This window comes from Dermacentor variabilis, chromosome 3 (assembly GCF_050947875.1).
Source record: "Dermacentor variabilis isolate Ectoservices chromosome 3, ASM5094787v1, whole genome shotgun sequence".
Lineage (NCBI taxonomy): Eukaryota > Metazoa > Arthropoda > Arachnida > Ixodida > Ixodidae > Dermacentor > Dermacentor variabilis.
In genome coordinates, this window is record NC_134570.1 from 91,455,277 (window position 1) to 91,476,469 (window position 21,193).

A 21,193-nucleotide genomic window follows, 5' to 3' on the forward strand; every position below is an offset into this window, starting at 1 on the left:
CTCAAAGGAACATCTTCCAGTATTTAAGAATGAGGACAACACGGCATGGCGTCCCTACTGGCTGACATGTTCTGGCTTCGTGTCTGTATGTTTATGTCCATCCTTTTCTGCATCATCACACTTGTTGAGTAATGGTTATTTCGAGTTACAGGTCAATCGCCCGGAAACAGTAACTCGTTTAGAACCATCGCTGCATCCGTAGTTTTACGACGAGGAAAGAATGAACCTGAATAAATAAACTGCTCAGGAAGTTCGAAGCAATTCGAACAGGGTACGCGAAGGTAGCCCGTAAAACGGGATCTCCGAGATCACGCGCTTTTCTTGTTGGAACACCGACGTGCCAATCCACCACGGAAGCGACAAATAGATGAAAAGTATTGCTATAAAGTGCACAGAATAAGCTACTGAAGAGAAGAAAAAAAATTAGGCAGTGACTATATCCAGCCGTGGTTCACACTGCTCCACGCATCTACAATGTGGGGTGTGATGCTGTGTCGCGATGTTTTTTTATTGCTGCTGCGCAAGATGTAACTATCTAGCTCTAGCGGCTGACACCTGAGAGGTGGTCAGCAAAAGGCACCAGGAGGAGATGAAAAAAAAAAAGCCGATAGCCAGGACTGGCCACACTGTGGGCTCTGTCAGTGAATCATTGTTTTCACGTACTGTTCTAATTGCGAGGGGGGGGGGGAGAAAGCAGGGCATATATTTTGGCTGGGATGCTTCTCTAAACCAAGCGCATTGCGTACAATCTCCTCATATTCACGCCCATGCCTCTTCATCTCAACGGTGCAACCAGTTTTGCCATTCTCAGCCAACTAATATATCTCTCTTCCGACCCCTCCCTGCAGCTGAATCTACTCAACTATGGGACTGCCGGCATCCTTTAAGACGGCGATGGCGTACTCCAACTCGGTGGGAGATCGTTCTACATGTATTATCCCCTGAATATAAGGACAATGAGCGATCAGCAATGGCAACGGCTTGAAGCGGTAGGTCAATGGTTGGGAGAAAGAGGGAGAGAGAGACGGAGAGGAAATGTAGGAAGGTTAAACATGGACGTGCCCGATTGGCAACCCTACACTTGGCGAGAGGAAAGGAGGCAGAATAGATAGAAAAAACATAATAAAGAGTCAGTCATTGCGAACACATTCACAGAGGAATGTCCACTGTCACAAGCGTTCGTAGAGTCCTGTAGATTTCAAGAAGTGCAGAAGGGCTTTTGTGGCTTTTTTTGTATGCAAGAATACGTAGGCCATGGTCCCAGGCCCTCTTGCTCCGAGGGCGCTCTACTCTCCCATAGGCTGAGTCTAGCTTGTAGGGCGCATCGTTGAGCGTCAAATGATGGGCAGTGACACGGAAATTGTTCTAGAGTCCTTTCCCACCTGCACAAGTTGCACGCCGCACTGTTGGACATTCCTATTAGGAATGAATAGACATGTGTACATTCTACGGCTGAGCATGAGCTGGTGGGTTCGATCCCCGCTTTCCGCTATCACGTTACTACGTGGGCTGAAGGCGACAACGCTCGTGCACAGAGGTTTTGGCGCTAGTTAAAGAACCCCAGGTGGCCGAATTAATTTCGCCACCGCTAGTGTCTCTCATAGCACGGGATTTGCCTTGGGATGTTGAAAGCACACAATTATAATGCTATTAACGTTCTTTGGGACCTTCACCCAGTTTGCTCCATGTATGTATGTATGTATGTATGTATGTATGTATGTATGTATGTATGTATGTATGTATGTATGTATGTATGTATGTATGTATGTATGTATGTATGTATGTATGTATGTATGTATGTATGTATGTATGTATGTATGTATGTATGTATGTATGTATGTATGTATGTATGTATGTATGTATGTATGTATGTATGTATGTATGTATGTATGTATGTATGTATGTATGTATGTTGTCCGCACCTAACCTCTTTCCCGCCGTCGGACGAACTTGGCTCACAAGGTATGTGCCAGTGTATATGTGCCGCACTTCAATTACTATATTTTACGCCAGCTTGGATCACTGGGTATGCGATACTCGGTATGTGCCGCTCTTCAACGAACCGCTTTGATGCGAACTTGAGCCACTGGACATGTGCCGCTTTCTATAATAATATAGAACACATAAACAATTACGCACCAGCAAAAAATTGGTCGCTAATAGTATTAAAGTGACCAATCGTGTCTAAAGGATGGACGCACCACCATTTAATTTTTGAAATGACGATGGCGCGTAAAATCGTTTTGCTCGTGTTTCTGGTTGTTTTGTGTACTTCTGAGCATTGTAGATGTATGTGTCTGTTCAATTTATAGGACTACCCGCTGCGGGTGCTTAGTGACGATGGTGTTGGGCTGCTAAGCACGAGGTCGCGGGGCCCAATGACTGCCACGGCGGCCGCATATCGGTGGGGGCGAAATGTGAAAACACCCGTGTACTTAGATTTAGATGCACCTTAAAGAACCCAAGGTGTTCCAAATTTCCGGAGTCCCTACTACGGCGTGCCTCATAATCAGATGGCGGTTTCGACACGTAGAACCCCATTATATAAACATTTTTTAGAACTTATGAAGATGGGTGTATACATAATGTACTACGGTCTTTCGCTGGTGCCCATGCTTTTTCAGTTTCTGTTCACCGCCTACTGCAATTATGCATTTTTGTAATAATTGTCTCTCAGCTTCCATGTGCGATGTGCCCAGGCGCCTCAGGTTCACTACATAATGTGCGGTACAAACGGAGCAAAGACGGCAGGGAACGGCTTCGTGTATTCGTCTTCTTTGTCTGTCGTCTTGCGTGCCTCGTTGGTTCAACACGCCACGTAATGCGTATCAAATGGCCAATCAGACTGTTCTTTTAAGCCCCAGACTCAGACGACTTGCTGTATACCTTTTCGTGGAGCGCCACCCAAGTCATGGGATAATAAAAGCGGATTCTAATGATGATGATGATGATTATGACGACGACGACGATGACGACGATGATGATGACGTTGAATTTTATTGGCGTCTCTTTCGAAACGGGGCAGTGACGAAGAGTCGTCGTGCCTGCTTGGGCTAATCAAATTCTACTGTATCTTTCGAAATCTAGCATTCTGCCTCTCTTCTTGAGATTTTATTTCTTCATTAAGATCTCTACCTCCGTATTGTGCCGGTACCTTAACCTGTAACGACTCCGGTTCTATTAATTTATTTCCTGCTTTCTTTTGCCACCAAAACCCTAAAGGTTTCGCGCTTATCTCCACTGCGGACCAGTTAACGCTTCCGTTCTCTTTGAATCACTGCGCTTTTGAAAGCTGGACGTACGTTCCCTGGAGTCCCTGGACGGCAGCTGCTATGGCGGCCGAAGGCCAATGCATAATGGCGCGCGTTGTTAGTTCGAATTCATTTTACCGTAAAATATTTATTTGCAGGTTTATATTTAAGTTCTCGTTCATGGCTGGGCGGCGCATACACAGGGCGTAGCCATGTGGCACGTACTGTCGGCGTCAAATGAAACGCGAACAGCGGAGCGCGTGGCCGAGGAATACGTGACTGAACGCATGGAGCTCGCCGTCCAGTCATCACCATCCAGTTTGTCCACACTGCACGATGATGCTCCCCCTATACTGCGATATTTTTGTTTCTGTTCGGGTTCTCGTTTATTTGTAAGCGAGAAAAGAAAAACACATATAAGAACACGGAAGCTTAAAATGTCGTTGGACACTGCGGTGAAACCGCACGTGCTATTGGTATCAAATTAATCGCGAAACAGGGGTGAGCGTGGTACAGTTAGCGCGTTCTAACAGTCATCATTAGATATAGATTCGGGTATCTGGTTTGCTTGCTAGATTACAACTTCTTTCTGGGCGAGTTGGTGCATACTTGATTTGAAAATTGTAACAGCGCTAACGCATGCATCCGCAAAGTAACAAGGACGAGACATAAGCGCTTGTGTCTCGTGGATGCATGTGTTAGCGTTGCCTGCTAGGGGGCGAGGATACGTTCGTCTATATACTGCGATAGTTTTGCGAGCGTTTGTCTTGATCTGTTTTTTTTTTCTTTTCTCGCTTTCAAATAAAATGGAACCAGAACGGAAACGAAGCTACCGCAGTTTAGAGGAAGCATCATCGCGCACTTCTGTCAAACTGGATGGGGTGCACGCATGTCAATGGTGATGACTGGACGGCAGCCACTATGCATTCACTTATGCCTCGGGCACCTTCCCCGCGTTTCATTTGACGCTGATAATATGCTACTCCAGCCGCCGACAACCGTCGCACTGCGAAGGGGGCAAACATTATGCTACGTGCGCCACAGTAGGCGGACCATCCACTGACCACCGCCCGTTGCGCCATTGTGGACTCTGTATCGGCCGTTATGACCCCGTTTGAACGGAAGTTTAAGCGGACACGAGGATCGAGCAAAACGCACCGTCCTTCGTTGTACCATAGTGCTTGTAGTACCTAGACAAACGCACGTAAGAGGCAAGAGTACCCAGCAAAAAAAGTCCCCAGGTCTTGCGAAAGTCTCCAGCAGAAAGTCCCCAGATGTTTCTCTCGCAACTCGCGCATGCGCACGATGCTTGAGCAAATACGAAGAAAAAGAAGCTCTAGTGATATACCACGAGACGTTGATTTGAGGGATCACCAGCCGTTTGTGCGCAGGTGCGAGTAAGAGCGGGCGCGAGAAAAAAAATCTGGGGGCTTTTGTTCTTTGAACGTATGACTCTGCCTAGGCACTATGGAGAAGGTTTCTTAGTGCGCGCTGAATTCGTTTGTCCCGAGACATGCCGGCATTGCGGAGTGCGGTCGAGTTTGTTTACGCTCAGCCGTTGGCTGCCCGCGCGGTGAGGCAGTGGGCGCGGACTCCCCTTGGTGATCACTGTGTCTGAAGGGGCAATGTTGTGACTGGTGTTGTATAAGTGGCGGGTCGCTTTTTTAGTCGCGACATTAGATTGGATTTTTTACAAGCACTGCTCCAGGAGGGCACATGTAACCGGCAAACGGAGGCCTCAGGAGAGCACCTGAGGTTATAATAAAGCAGGCGGCGCAGGATCTCTAGGGCAGCCAAGGGGTAGCGGGGGGATCAAAGCTGGAAGCAGAGCGGCCCGTGGGTTGGGGCCGCGGAGGCCGTAGCGTGCCAGGGGGTGTTCGCATAAAAAAATTGGCTGTCCGCTATCGCGGACAGCCGATCTTATACACTCCTGGCACGCGCAGGCCTCGGCGAGCTCCAACCCACGGACCAGTTCGTATTCTAGCTTTGATGTCTTCGTTGCCGCTTTGCAATGGTGTCCTGGAGGCACCGTCAATAATGCGAAATAATGACACGTTGTTACAATTAGTGAAAACAGGATTGAATAGATATAGTTACGTCCAGCCGCCAACTTTTGACGCTAAGTTCAGCACTACAGTGCCCCGCGACTTTTTTTAGTTTATGCAACCCGGGCTCTACTACGGTCGCTACTGCTCCCACAGAAACATCTGTGATGCACATGCACATCAATGCACATCGCCGTGAGGCGCGAGAAAGCTATGATCCGCCACGACTGACTTAGCACGAGCGCCGCAGGTGCGAGACAGTCTGTCCGACACAGCGGTCGCCAAATCGGGCGTCAGTGCACGCGTCTTCACCTATTTTACAGCGCCGGCAGCCAGCGTCCGAGCGTAAACTAACTCAACCCCACTACGCAATGCCGGCACGCCTAGGGACAAACGCCTAAACATGCGCTAGGAAACCTCCTCGGTAGTGCCTAGGCAAAATCATATATTCAAGGAGCAAAAGCCCCCAGATTTTCTCTCTCGTGCCTGCGCACAAATGGCTGGCGATCCCTCAAATGAACGCCTCGTGTGATATACCCTACGGTTCTTGCTGGGTGAATTGCCGACGATGCTGATGATGATGCCGATGTGGCTATTCCCTTTCAATCGGGTGGTTACAAAGTCTGCAGATGGGCGCATCGCCCAGCGCCATCTATGGAGCGCCAAGGGGGCAAGCGGCCTCGGGAGTTGCTTCTGGCCCGCTGCCCAGACATTAAGGCGGCTGTCGGCGGAGCCATGTGCACAACAGGAACAGACTGCGCGCCCCGGGTGTCGGGGGGGGGGGGGGAGGAGGAGGGGCATTGAGACGCCGCAGGTGGAGCCTCCAGGCACGGCTCACTCGGTGGGCAGCAAAACCCAGAGGGACACAGCAGCGACGCGAGCCACCCGGCCGAGCAAGCCACACGCAGAGAGGAAAGGAACTGGCGAGGTCTGCAGTAATCTCCCCTTCCGTCTGTGTAAAGGCGGGTTGAAAGATATCGTGCGCTTGTTTCCCCTTCGCGATATGACGTAAAACTGGAGCCAGCGCTGACTTGAGTTGAAAGCGCCATGGAAGAACAGCTAGGCCAGAAGCAAAGGTGCCTCAAAGCAGCCGCCAGGGACTGGAGCGAAAAAAAGTCGTAAAACAAGTAATAAAACAAGTTTCTGCGTTCTGACGTATAGAGAAAAGCTTGCGTTCTAAGCGTTAAAAACGATGTACTAAGAAGGTGAGGGCGTACACGTGTAAGGTAAAGGGAGGGGTGTTGTTTGTGGAGAAGAAAACGCTTACAGGTAACGCTCCCGAAACAAGCACATTGCTCTTTAATGGAACGTACCTTGACCGAAGGCCCTGCAAACGATGTTATATTTACCATGTGGCATTAACGTGGCGCTAAATTTAATACTTTTCTTTCCTTCGAAATTATTTGCGAGTGAACGAAAATTCATGCAGATTACGTCTAGCCCTGGTAACACAGGGTTAAGCAGATGCAAGACGCACTCTATGGAACGCATAGGTTATCCCTTGTTATAGAAAAGCAAGCTTTCGTCCTGTCAGTGGACTCAAAATAACAATGCTGCGTTCACAGACGCGCAAGCCAATACCAGCACAGCTGTATAGTGTTTGATTGATGCTAATGTGTGAGGCTTTTAGTGGCCTAACCACGAGGACCGAAGCTACATGCCAGGGTAGGATTTCTCCTCTGTTGAAACTGAAACATGAAACTCACCCGTACATATGAATGCTCGGAAATGGCAGATCCTAGTTAAACATTTGTTCTTGAGAACCGCGGCCGAAAATAAATCAGTAATATTCTGATCGAAAGCCAAATAAAGTGCGCGCGGTATTGTAGTCGGACTTGTGCATGTGACAGCGCAAGTGATGTGATGGCATTTAGCCGCGGCAGAGACAATTCAACGAAATGAACTATCACGCCAATCGATGGAAGCTGAGCGACTTGGCTGCTGGCATAGAGGAACACAATAAGGGCAATAAATATGCGTAACGAAGAAAACCGAAGTGCATTTACGGGCGCAAAGTGACAGGGTGATGCAGAAGAGTGCAAAAAAAAAAAAAAGAAACAGTGCCCTTGCACTTTCTAAGGAAGTATGACCACCGAAGTGACTGTGTGATAACTATTGATTGAATAAAGACACATACGCATAACTTCGTTGTTGTTCTCGTCTCTTATTTCTCTTACTTCGTCACCATGGGGACCATTGCTTTGCGGTCACTGGGATATATTACGATCGGCTGCAACTGCACCTTAGCCACGTTCTGGCCGAATGTCACATCGATACACGACCGGGGACGCGCAGTTGGCACATTCACTTCGGTGTAACACCTCACTCCGAACCTTTCCAACATCAAGGATATTAACCACTTTATATCGTTTCACCAAAATTTTCACCCCAAAAAATAAGTTTTGACAGAGAGATGGCAGCGCGAACGTAGACATGGCCGACGCGGGTCAAAGTGTAGTATCTCTTCTTATCAGCTTAATATCTGATACGGGTTGTATTTGGACCTAAGATAGTAAACTTACTTTCTTGCAAAGTTGACGGAATGCTTAAAGCCTGTTTCACCTACGGGTCGGCCCGGTATTGCACTATCTTCGGGATCGGCTTCCGTATGGGCGATAAATTCTCGATCTACGCGGCTCGATAGACGCACGCAATTTTTTTTCCTAGAACCTAGCCCCATATACGGCTTCGCTGTAGAAAAAAAAAGAACGAAAAAAAACGAGGGGTACCAAGAAAAACTGCAGACTTCGTTACACACTGTGCACGTGCGACGCGTGACAGGTAAGCGTTTCTCTGTTTCCCCGATTCCGACACAAATAGCGCCAGAACTCAACGGCTGTGGCTTTCGGCTGCTGAGCAAAAGTTCGCGTGCTTGTTTCTTGGCCACGGCGGCCGCGATCCTATATGAGCAAGAATGAAAAAAAAAAACATTTTTTTTTTTTTGCACCGCGAGACCCGCCGAGAAAGGTCACCCAATGGCTATGGCATTGCGCTGCCGAGGTAGCGGGTTCGATCCCGGCCGCGGTGCGACCACATTAGCTCGTGTACAGTACATTGGGTGTTCGTTGAGGAAGCCCAGCTGGTCGAAGTTAAGAGGAAGCTTTTGCTCGGGTCCAACTCCGACACGGCCTATTCGAATACATGTAAAAACGCAAAAACGTTTTTCTGAGATAACCCCTGAACCGATTTTAACGAAATTTGTTGCATTTGAGAGATAAAGTTAAATTCTAGTGACTGTTCGTCGCGGAATCTCTATTTAAGTCTTTAATTTTCTTAAAAGATTTTCGAAAACTTGAAAGTTTGAAACAAAAATAGAAGCACGAAGTTTACAGATTCATAGCTCTGCATAAAAAACAGATATCTAGGTTCTGTAAACGGCATCCATTAGATCCTTGAAAGCGAAGAAACTCTATACGTAATTTTACATCTCGCGTGAATTTGTTACGTTGTATACAAGGGTTCTGCAAAAGCTGTATTTACACATTACTAATTTTTCTTTAGATTCATATGTAACATATCAATTTTGTCCGCTTTATATGTACTATTAGGTGCAATTTACAGAATTGTATTATAATTTTTCGTTGCTGAGTTACATGGTTGTAAACTTGATAGTTCCGTCTTTTGAAAATTTTCGCTTTTTGCCAATTTTTATTAAAACATTGACGATCTAAATAAAAAAGCCGAAACCAACAGCCACTATATTTTAAGTTTTTTCTTTTAAATGCAACAAACCTTGTCAAATTTGGTGCAGTGGTTGCCGAGAACAACGTATTCTCCTTTTACATGTATTTAGATAGGAGCACCCGAGCTAAGGCTTCCTCTTAATCCGTCTGTGCAACGATAATCGTGCGCACGCCATAGCACCTTTGGCAGTGAAGATGATTCTTCAGCACTCAACTGTATATCACATACCGTAGCAGGACGTGATCTTGGATGAGTCTGTAATTCACAGTAAGCCTACACACAAAAAAAGAGCGCGCTATGACGTTGCATTTGTTTGTTTGCCTCTGTCATGTTCACGGTGCGCTTTAGAAATCTTACTATAACCGATCGAATAGCTGAACGTCAAATTCAATTTTAGTCCCTTGACTAGACGTTAAATCAGCTTTTAAGGCTATCCAGGCCTTAATTGATTTTTCGAAAAAGCACGGGCATGGACTGTAGGCTTTAGGTAGTCCAAATAGCTTACCATATGCTCTACATCATTGGGCGTTCTGCCAACAACTACCAATCTCCTCTGCGTGCGAACACATTAGCGGCCCTAAATGGACAGGACAAAGAGCGCTAAACGCCCCAACTATGCCGCCAGAGTATCATATGCATACGGGAGGTTACACATAGGCGTGCTATGACCCCATCTTCAATCCTTCGCGATGTGCGGTGAGCCTTTCACGCTTATAAGCGTCATAGGGTCATAGCACGCCCACGTGTAACGGCCCGTCTGCATGTGATACTCTGGCGGCACAGTTCAGGGGTTTCGCGCTCTTTGTCCTGTCCATTTAGAGCCGCTAACATGTTCGCGCGAAGAGGAGATTGGTAGTTGTTGGCAGAACGCCCAATGTACGTACTGCTTATCGTAACCGAGAGTTGGTAGCTTCTCTTTAAGCTTTACCCGGCACGCAAACTAGAAGGCACGCGTATTAATAGCGTGTCCCGCAAGCAGTGCCAGAAAGCCGCGCTGTCGCAACGCAATGAGTGTAAGTAACAATGCGGAAAACCGCAAACAGTCAGGATGAGGAAACAGTGTATGACGCCGTGTTTGAATCCCGGCGGTAAGCTTTAGAGGCATCATTAAGCCCACGTGACTGGAGATCAAGCGGTAAAGTTTGCCAACACTGTCGCAACCCTGCCCGGTCTCGGTGCCGCCCCGGTCGTGGGCCACGGGGCTCATCTAGGGACGCAGGCGACAGAGGTCGCGAATTTACGCAACAAGCCAGGGGCAGGGTTCCGGAATTCCTTCGCAATAAAGAAAGCAAGATACAGGATGGAACGCGCGCAAACACAGACTCGTGCCAGATCCCGTTAAGCTCTCGCTAAAAAGCCACCCTCCGAGTTTTCGTACCGCTCTTCTATATTGCTCTCTAACTTTCCGCGAGGCATATTACTTAAAGGGACAGTATGTAGCAACACGAAATAAGTTAAGACTGGAAAACATTTCTTCAAAACTCCATTTTCATTCATTTGACAGGAAACAATCACCGGTGGCTGAAAGGCTTCAATGCCCAACTTTCCAGTTTTGAAGCTGAACTCTCGGTGTGTGTGGCCACGGCGGCCGCATTTCGATGGAGGCGAAATGCGAAAACACCCGTGTACTTAGATTCAGGTGCACGTTAAAGAACTCCAGGTGGTCAAAATTTCCGGAGTCCTCCACTACGGCGTGCCTCATCATCAGAAAGTGGTTTTGGCACGTAAAACCCCATAATTTAATTTTTAATTTAACTCTCGGTGTGTCAATGCGACTTCACATACTTTAAGGTATCTTCTACTTGGACACCTTTGGAGCAGAAAAATTGCTAGTCTGATGATATAGTTCCTTTAGAGTCTCCTCGCGATTACAGTAATCGCAAGTAAAGTGTTGTCGGCCATTAGAGTACGAAAAGCAAAAGACTTCGTGAAGGCCACTCCTAGCCATAGCCGACAAAGCAGCGTGGCCTCGCTCCGGCAGAGGCCGATTGGAATGCGAACGTGGAGCGAAGAGTCCAGTTGGTGCAGTCGGTTGTTTTAAAAATTACCCTTGCGGCAGTGTGCACAGACCATTGCTCGCGAGTGCGAGCGATCGCTTTTGTTACAGACCATTAACAGCGCAAGTCATACTTCACAGTTCATATACCTCATTAGTACATCGCATCATAGGACCATGAAGACATTGCCTCAATGTTGAAGGACGACAGACCTCCACAAACGGCTGTAGCCTGAACCGGTGTTCATTGCGCTGCACGTGGTCCTGCACGTGCTCTGATAGCGCCCGATTATTGTGACCAGCTATGAACCTGTGCCAGTGCTCTATTTGTTTTTTTTCTTATTTTTGTACTTCTCCCGTTCCTCAGTGCAGGGTAGCAAACCGACGTTTCAACACTAGTTAAGCCCCCCCCCCCCCCCCCCCCCCGCCACCGGTTATTTCGCTTCTTTCATTTGTTTTTTTTTAGAACCGAGCGCCACGCTGCAATATCACGGCGTGCGCTAAGCAACAGGACTTCTGGTTTTGATTGACCGACTAGGGTTTAACGTCCCGCAGCAGCTCACGAGTCTTGAAAGCTTCTTCCGTATTGGGTAGCCTGCGAATTAACTCATGTCACCCGGGTTCATTAACGTAGACAGAAATCAGGGTCCACGAGAGTGTTAAAGGAACCTTAAATTATGGGGTTTTAAGTGCCAGAACCACGATCTGACTATGAGGCACGCCGTAGTGGGGGACTCCCGAAACTTGGTGCACCTGGGGTTCTTTAACGGGCACCTAAATCAAAGTGCACGGGTCTTCTCGCCCCATCGAGATGCGTCCGGCGTGGCCGGGATTCAATCCCACGACCTCGTGCTCAGCAGCTCAGCACCATAGCCACTAAGCAACCCCGACGGGTACGAGAGTGTTTGCATTCCGCTTCCATACAGCGGGAAGCCACCGCAGCCGGGCATCGAATCCACGACCTCGAGCTGAGCAGCACGAACGCTAAACCCACTGAACCACCGCGACGGGTATAGTGTTTCATTTCGTTTATTTGACCTCCAGAGTGAAACACAAGAATCCACGAGGTCATTCGCAGCCAGAAGGAACAAAGTTTAGGCAAACCCACGCACACTTGCCCGTTATTTCCACGCTTACCGAACCGTCGCCCTGGCGGAGCACACCACATACACCAGTGCCAAGTTTCCCCTCTGGTGTCGATAGTATGGAACTTTCTGGCACTAGCGGCTTAATAAAGGCTGCTGACGGTGGAAGTGCCGATTGGAGCCAAAGCGTGCCAAGTCCGGGCCGGAATCGATTCATCACCGGGCTGCGACGTTCCTCTTTTTTCTTTCCTTTCTTTTTTCGTCCACCCTTGCAAAGCCGTATTTCGGTCCGATGTGTAAACATGCCCACCCCCCCTCCCCCCGTCGTCGACGTGGCTCGCGCCCCACGTTCGACTTGCCGGAGGCGAGTTAACCGTTCGGCGACCAAAAAGCGCGTCCGTCCGTGGCAAGCTTGCGCGTGACGTCACTCGCGACTGCCGCCAAAAGTTGGCAGCCGCCCGGCCGCAAAATGGCAGGTCACGGCCGCCGGCCGTCAAGGCGCCGTGAGCGGCAAGACCGGGAATGCTGGTGCTAAACATAAACAACCAGGGTCACTGAACAGACGCCGGGCAGATCGTGTTCACGACGTGAAAAATGAGAGGCAGACGGGAACGTCTCTCTCTTACGTGTCTCGACAGGTTGCGCCACAGGCGGCGCCTCTCGAGCTGTCGCGTCTGCATGCCATACTTCGGCATCGGAGCCCCTGGGTGAAAACTTTCGAGCGTGATAAATTCTAACCGGGCAAAGCCCCAATTATGACGCGGGTCGCATTCATCAATTGCGAACCTAGCTTAAGCCTGCCACCGTTTTTTTTTCTTGTGTTTTTTTTCTTCTCTAGGAATGAGCTGGTGAACGATGTTCGTTTGTTTGTTGCATACCTTGTCCTGCCTCCGCATCGTCTGTGATCGGAGCTACTCAACTCGCTATGTGTACCAACCCGCCTTATAGCAGCGTAGGCTACAAAATGTGACAGTGTTACATGAAAATGTAAAATGATTGATATTCAGTGTGAATTGCTCTCCTCAATTAAAAAGCCGACTCGTAATATGTGCGCTGTCCAGTGTTGAACTATTTGGCAAGGCACTGCCAGCTAAGTCCGGGAGGCGTTTGCAACAAATATTTTGCTGTAAAAAAATGTTAGACATTGTCACTCAGGCCAATCCTTAAGCGTCAACCATAACTTCATTAGCTCACCATACAATGAAGAGAGTGGCGATGACGTCAGGCAAGAAAGGGGAAGGGTCGACAGTTTCTTTACTTTAGCGGAAGCTTTCTCGTTCGTTGTAATCTATTACGTACTGGTGTCATAGGCAGAGGCTACTGACCTGGAATTACTCGACTGAATCACTTTTGTCGTAAAAAATTCGGCCAAATATTCATTAAAAAAGAACCCCTTTCCTTGATCACACTGTAACCAAGGCACCCGCGCGGGCTCTGAAACGCGCAATTTTTTCCATCTTTGACCTGGGTATTCACCGCATGTTCATCTTCAGTTGTTTTGATGCATTAGCATTAAAAAAGAATGTGTTTCTCAATGTCACCGAACGTATTTGCATTATCTTTTAATAGCAGCGCTCAGCTGCAAATCATTCATGAGCAAGAGAACATGCGCATGACCTGCAGTTTCCATTCGCAGGGCTTTATCGACGCAGGACAAGAGGGGCAAAGTCGAAAGGGATTCATTTTAGGCAAATGCGCAGAACACTATCACACTAAACGCGATAAGACAAGGATGGCCTGGTCGTCTGGTTGGTAATCATCTTAAAGGGTTAACAGCGCACACGGACGGGGACAGAGTGAGGAAGTGCTGTTTCCTGTTGTTCCTCACTCTGTGTTCCTCCTCACTCACCCGTCTGTGTGCGCTGTTAACCCTTTAACGATAAGTGTGGCGTGCCCGTGCCATCGAAATCGCTTGTAACGCAACGCCCAGTAACGGTGTCTATGAAGAGTAATTGTGTTTTAAGCTTAGAGTACCATGCACACCGCTTGTTTGCTGGCAATTTCTTATTGCTCAACTCCTTGTAGTAGTTGTCCTCCCATCGACGAAAGTTTGTCTAGTTCTCAACCGGATGCAGCCGTGTTCATCCACTAACGCTACATCGCATCGCGGCCCCTTGTATTGGTAGCTGAACAGCTAAGCGATTGTAACGAGCAAAAGTATACTAACGACTTCACTACCAGGCTTAATCCCTGCATTCTGGGTGTTTGCTCTATTTCTAGACTGTTGCTCAATTCCATTCTGGAATGTTGCTCAGTTTCACTCAAGAAAGTGGATGACCACGTCACCCCTCGACATGAGTGATCACTGTGCTTTATTCGCCGTCCACGGCGATTGTGAGCGAAAATATCCCCTTCGGCCACAAATTATGATAGATTGCCAATAAACCCATGGAAGTTCCATAACTTTATTCCGAGCTGCCGCAGACACTATTGAACGAAAGTCAATGTTTCGCCGGATGGTCCTTCGTAGTTTTTTTGCCAGCCCATGTAATTACAGAGTAAGTGAATATCTGTTTATTCGAGGTTTTGTGTATATACAATATTTTTAATATTTTTAGCCTTTTCAGGCTGTTAGAGGGTGGGTAAAACAAAATAAAGTTGTTGAAACAGCATTTTCAGTCTTTCTTAGAATGTGTCAACATAATTACAGTTAACAAACACATGAGAATCAATACTGTTCTAGTCAACTATAGTTCGCGGCAAATATGCATATTTAAATACATGAACTCTGGGTGAACAGGACAAAACAACCTTCACACGGTTGGTTATTCCTGAAGCTCGATCAGGGGATTGCAAATACTGTCCGCTGTAGAAGTTAAGTTTTCCGTTGTAAAGGAAATAAAAATACTTCAAGCGCGCCATCGTTCTTCGGGCAACCAACCCTATGAATCACTATCGTTACCGATCGCTTCTTGCCATAACATGAAAAAAATCAACCTGGTGGTCAATGTTTGTATTCGTTCAAGTGTCTTCATGCTTTTTTGGCCATGTGGGTCTCAGACTAAGCCAGCATGCTCCAAAGTCGTTCAAACACTTTTATACCTCATTATATATCGACATCAGGTGTGGCATACTTCAATTTGCGTCTTAACAGATAAAGTTTCTCCCGAGTGGACCCAGTAATGTTCTCCATCTACTTAGTCGGCTTTAGGCTGTTAGTAAGTGCTACACTGAGGTATTTTCATTGAACAGTAGGTTTAATTCAAATATCTCTTAGTGCGTATAGTATAACTTCAACGCCGTTTTTTTTGTGATGTACACTGTTTTATTTATAGTAATTTTCGTGTTATATTCATCACACCACTCTTCAAGAGTTATCAGTGATTCGTTCCGTACGACTTGGTCTCGGAGACTTCTGACGCGGCAAAAGAGAAGGAAATCATCGGCAAACAGCCTGCCTTCAAATGGAAGGGGACATTGAGTGGCGTACCGATTCATGCACAACTCCGGAAGGAGCACGTGAAGTAAGTGAGCACTGTTCTGATATTTCGACGAACTGTTGCCTATCGCGCAAATAGACTTCAACCCACCTAATAATTTAACGTCATACCCGAGGACACGAATCCTAGCTTCTTGCGGGTTACCCTGTCAAATGTTTTCATTAGATTTATTGATACAATATCTGTTTGTCCTTCCGAATTGATCTCTGAAGAACAGTCATTCAACGCTTCAAACCATTGTGTTAGCGTAGAAACACCCTTTCTGAGCCTATGCTGCTTAGAATGAAAAAAAGAAATATTGCTTTTCATGTGTTTGGCTAATTGCTTGCACATAATATGTTCCAAGATTTTACAGGCTATGCAGATGATTGAAATCGGACGACGGTTTCCTGCATCTAGTTTGTGTCCAGCTTTAAAAATCGGTACGACTCTGGCCACAAGCCAGTCGGCTGGCACAGTGCCTTGACCCAAAGACGCGGCGAAGAGTGTAGTCAGTCATGCCCAGTGTTCTAATAACAAAAACAGTTGAGTCATTTTCTCAAACACTATGCACAAGTTATATATTGGCTGTAGGCGTTACGAGAGAAAAAAAAAAACAACTTATACAGTGAGCATGCCGCACGTCGACCGTTAATTCGTCATTCCATGGTAGTGCCTCCGGCAAAGTGGTCGTGTGTAGCAAAACTCAACACATTGTAGTGAAATGGACTCGCATTGATTAGGCAGGGCGTTCACTTTAACCGTAGCTCAGTATTAGCGTCTTTATTATTTTTCTTGTACTTCTGGACAGAAGCGAGGGAAAAAAGATCACATGCCCAAATGTGTACGCCGTGACTGAAGGAGATGCAGTAAACAGGGGCCGAGTTGACAAAACTTTCCGTTCTTAAGTGCTGTTTGCCGTTAGGTGGCCGCCTTTACTAATGATATGTCCAGCATCAGGATTGGCCAGGACTTATACCAACAATTCTAACATAAGATAATTTTTCTCAATGAGGGCACGCGGGGCTCTTGACGCCTTTAGTTGAACGTACTGTAGTGAAGGTGCACTTCTCAAGAAACTTCTCGTCGTATAAGAATTGCCGAGTAGTATTTTTTTTTTTGATGAATGACATCTTCTTCACGCCGACCCGCCTCGGTAGCTTGGTGGCTAAGGCGTCGCGCTGCAGAGCTCGAGGTCACGGGCTCGATCCCGACCCTAGTGGCCGCATTTCAATGGGAGCAAGATGCAAAATGCAAAATGCAAAGAAAAGAAACTTGTGCAGTTAGATTTCGATGAATGTTAAAGAAACGCAGGGAGCTCACAATTAATCAGCGGAGCCCACTACAGCGCGCCTCGTAATCAGATCGTGGTTTTGGCGCGTAAGAGCTCCCGAAATGATTATTCACCCCGGAGAGAGGCACTGTACTCAACTCGCTGAAGCCGAAGGTTTAGCTTAGAGTCGAGCGAAGAGCCCGTCTGTGAATGCGGCAGTTAGGTTCAAGCGCTGCGGCAATTTCTTTTTTCTCAGAACTCTCGCGCTGACGACGCCAGCGAGCTACAGCAGAAGCAGCACGGTAAAGCCGGCCAGGAATAACTCGCACGCTCCTGCTAGGTTTCCGCACTGCTAACGCGAGCACGCGGGCCTGAGCCAGCGAGCACGAGCACAACGGTTGGCTCTAACGACGTCGTAATGAGTCGTGCTTTACGTGCTGGAAAGCTTCGGTATGCTTGTAGTTAGCTTGTTGACCTGGAAACGATGATTTTCTTCGAAAGCGTACAACAGATATCAGCACGCTCGACAGTATGTAACCCGCGTGCAGTCATCTTGCTTTTTATGACTAGACTTCGCACTAACTAGTTCGAAAGGCTAACTTTAAGGAAATGAAACAGATTATCATCATAAGGCAAACGCGAGCGGGCGTGTCGACGATAAATTAGACTGCAGCGGTTGACGACATTGCGTATGTGTGTGTAAAACTCAACAACGAACTCAATGTTGTGCAACGTGGCATATGCAAAGGTGTTTCGCCAGCTTCGTAACGCTGTGGGTGTAGTTGCGTTGGCCATCGTCTCCGAGTGAAACAAACGCCATTTGCCTCCGGTGCCTTCACAAACGAGCGACACTATTTCATGCATCTCTCGGGACGCCCAATGCCACGACGCGGAATTGCAAGGACCCGAAAGGGCCTGACGTTAGTCATGGCTTAACCATGACTAACGGTAGCCTTATGAGATTTTGCCTTGACGCTAAAGATAAAAGGCGACGGCAGTTGGCCTCCGCACAAAGAAAGAATAAAACGTCAAAGAAATTTATTAAAGTGTTTCGTGTCCCCGTGTATAGGCGTGCATTGGGCACACTTGGTACAATCCGATGATGTTATTAACAATTATGTACCGTTTACTGCGTTGCTAAGGCCGTGACATTCCTTCCTGTTGAGCAACGCGGCCGCCTGGAGCACGAATACCTGCGACGTATTTTCGACGCGGGATCGTTTCCTAACGAGCGTGCAATTCGTGCTGGGCAATAACTGTGCTGTCGTGGTCTACTGAACGCGTGCCGTGGGAGCGTGCCCTTAATAGGCGAGATAATATCTTCATAGAACATAAAATTGGGCTAGTTGGTTTGCACTAAGCACGGACGATATTGAGTAGCGCTAACCTCACGAAACACAAGAACGAAGAAGGAAAGTACACACACCGAGGGCCACACACGTGGCGCTCGGTGTGCATCTCCCTTTCTTCGTTCATGTGTTTCGTGAGGTTAGCGCTACTTAAGACATCGCTTGAGATAATGCCGTAGTACATGCTTAGGTTTGAATCATATAGCGATGGGGGGGGGGGGGGCGTAACCGACTCTAAAGTGGCAGTGATGACGCTGGACGACGAAAAGACGGAAAATACCTCGAAAGATGTGATCAATGTAGATTGCGGCTTTAGCAATTGCATACGGACTTGCTGCCTCACCAAACGTGTCTGATCGGGCCTCAAAGAGAAGCGGCAGAACAAAGAATGTTTCGTAAACCACTATTGCTTTTTTTATACGTCGAAGTCAAAAGAGGAACTATAGGGGATATATCCAGGCTCAGCGCTCGCGACGGGCTGCTTATAGTCCCAAGAGGGGCGCGAAGCTGCTGGGGAGGTTGGCTGTGAACCTCAATCGCAGAATCGTAGGGCGCAGGAAGAACGCGATACCAGGGCAAAGCTCTTGCGGGGGTTAGAGGCAAGTGTGACGCGCCATCGTGCAAACGCGTACGCTGAACAATATGCACAGTTTCAGAAAGCGATCACTCTAATCAATCACCGCTGGAACGAGCGTTAAATGTCATCGTCATGGCACCGAAACTCGTTCTCAGACACGTGGTTGAGACGGTTGTTCGCTTCACAAAGTCAGTACCTAGTCAGCAAAGCACGCATAGAACGAAATTAGAGCACTATGTGCCCCAAGGTTTCGCTTAACGCTTTGAGTAGTCCTTAACTCCTTGATGAGATGTTCGTATCCACATTTGCTTATTGTTATGCACCAATAAATTACTGCATCAAAGTACCCATCCGTGTCGTTTAAGCACAAGTTTTTCTTTTAATGCTAATGCTTGATTGCTGTTGCGTGTAGGCAGTATTGCAAGGTGCGCATTTAGTATTGCAAGATGCATCACTTGAGATAGAAATATTGCGATTCGCGTACGAATAGTTTTCCACAGCGTATGGAGGCTTGTTACACTATCGAGTCCGCTCCATCGTGGCCGTGCAACCCCACTCCCCATTTCTCCATTGAATACCAATGACTGGTAATTGATTTAACTAAGCTACTCAAGGCAGACAGTGAAGCGAACGATATTAATATCCTCCCCCAAAGCAATGATCGGATGTATCACGTTCTGCTCGAAGCCTCGTGCCGTGCACTGAAAGCGCTCTGGGATTCTCCAGCACGGCATATGCAGCAAGCGTAGCAGCAGTCGGCTGCGGGACGCGCCGAACAAATATAGCGCTCTAAATGTGGTACCGCAACCAAAAGGAGGAACCAACTCGCATTCCCAGCTCAGCGGTCCCTATTCTGCACTGCTGTAACGTATTCACACGAGGTATCCAATGGCACAGGACAAGCTGCTGGAATGCGGCGCTTGCGAGACTACCGCACACTGCTGCAACACAAAAGGTCTCGTAAACCGGTCTCACCTCAAGGCCGCGGCAATTCTTGTACCGTCGCCGTGACCTCTTCCGGGAGAGATGGACGCGTCGGGAACCGAGCGGCACGGGTTAAAAAAAAAGAAGAAAAAGAAGGGACAAGGTCCGGGTCGGTCGACCACGGTCTTGCAGCCCAGAAGCACCACCCAAGTGAGGATCCGAAAGGGTTTCTTCAGTCGCCAAGCACACAGCCAAGACAGAGACTGAGCCAAGCTAGGACTAAAAACGACGCTTCGTGAGAGGGGCTACCGCCGGTGGCCTGGCGGTGGCGGTGGGTCTTCTACCCTCTCCCACCTCACTGTCTCTCTTGCGAGCTCCCCGTGCCTACTCGCCCTCTCCGTCCCTCGTCGCCTTGAGTGCTACCCACCTTCCCCTTTTTCTGTGGCAGTGTTCTTGCTTTTGTCTTTGGCTCGAGTGCCTTCTTACTATTTCCACATTCAACCTCTCTGGCACTTCACCGTATAGCTCACCTCTTCTGCTACCCGTGATTCGGGCTAAGCCTTGCCGCTCCTTCCGACGTCCTCTCCCTACTTGAAGCGTCCTTGTGTTTTCGTTTCAACCCTTCGTACTCCAGCTTTGCACGCAGCACCTCTCCGTGGCATACCGGACCGGAGGAGTAGCGCCTTCTTTCTCGTTCCTTATGTTCCTCGCGCAGCCACTTTGACAGTGTATTTATCTTTGATTCGCGCGTCTTCTTCGTCTCTTCGCCCGCTGACTCTCTCTTCTAGGCGCGCACAGCAGTGAGCACTGCCAACGCGAGGAGGAACGCAGTCGGGAGCGAGGCACAGAGAGCCTCACGAGGAGGTTCCAAATGGAGGGGTCGTTTAAAATAAAAGCTCCTCCGAGAAGGAGGAGACAGCCCGCGACACAAAGAAAGATAAAAAAAGAGAGGGTCCCGAAAGAGAGAAATAACTGAAAAGTGCTGTTTGTTATTTATGTGCGCAACTGTCGTCGTCTTCCGTTGCTCTTTTGTTTTCTCATGCTAATTTTGTTTACAAGCTTGCCCACTCGTCTCGGGGACTGGGCAAAGCGCCCCTTCCGCTCGGCCAGGGTCCTAGATTCTGCTTTGGGGTTGCAACAGAGAGTGTCTCTCCTCGCCAACGAAGGGTTTCGAGTACGATGGAACCCTCTTTTTGTTGCCCTCGAGGCTGCGAAGACAAACAGTAACTAGAAAATATCGCCGCCCGCCGTTGCGTTGAAACTGAACCGAGGCTTAAGCACAACAATGCTGCGGGTAGGCAAGAATATAGAGAGCGCTTCGTCTTACTAGCACGTGGGATGAGAGCTCATTAAGAAATCGTCATGATCCTGTTTCGCGAATGCCTTGTAATGGTTGTGGGAGGGAACGCTAGGATTAACATCTATGTACGGCCTTTGGTATACCCAGGATAACAATTTCGGAAAGTAGTGCAACGTCAAGGTGGAGGCTTCATATAACCACACCCGTAGTCATTTCCGTGCTCCGTTGCCGCAAACGGTACCCGAACTGTCTCAAGTCTTGCCGCTCACGTTATGTTGTCTATGTGTGAT

General features: G+C 48.0%; 1 protein-coding gene and 1 pseudogene across 2 annotated transcripts in view; one reads left to right on the forward strand and one right to left on the reverse strand.

The window, feature by feature from the left end:
* The window catches only part of SERCA (ATPase sarcoplasmic/endoplasmic reticulum Ca2+ transporting SERCA), a 148,364-nt gene extending 128,494 nt beyond the window's left edge, over positions 1–19,870 (reverse strand). For both annotated transcript variants that reach the window (XM_075685934.1, XM_075685937.1), the window contains exon 1: positions 19,655–19,870. The gene's annotated coding sequence lies outside the window, so the exon portion shown is untranslated. The remainder of the gene's footprint in view (positions 1–19,654) is intronic.
* On the forward strand, positions 7,730–7,907 carry LOC142576784 (U2 spliceosomal RNA; annotated as a pseudogene).
* Positions 19,871–21,193: the final 1,323 nt, after the last annotated feature.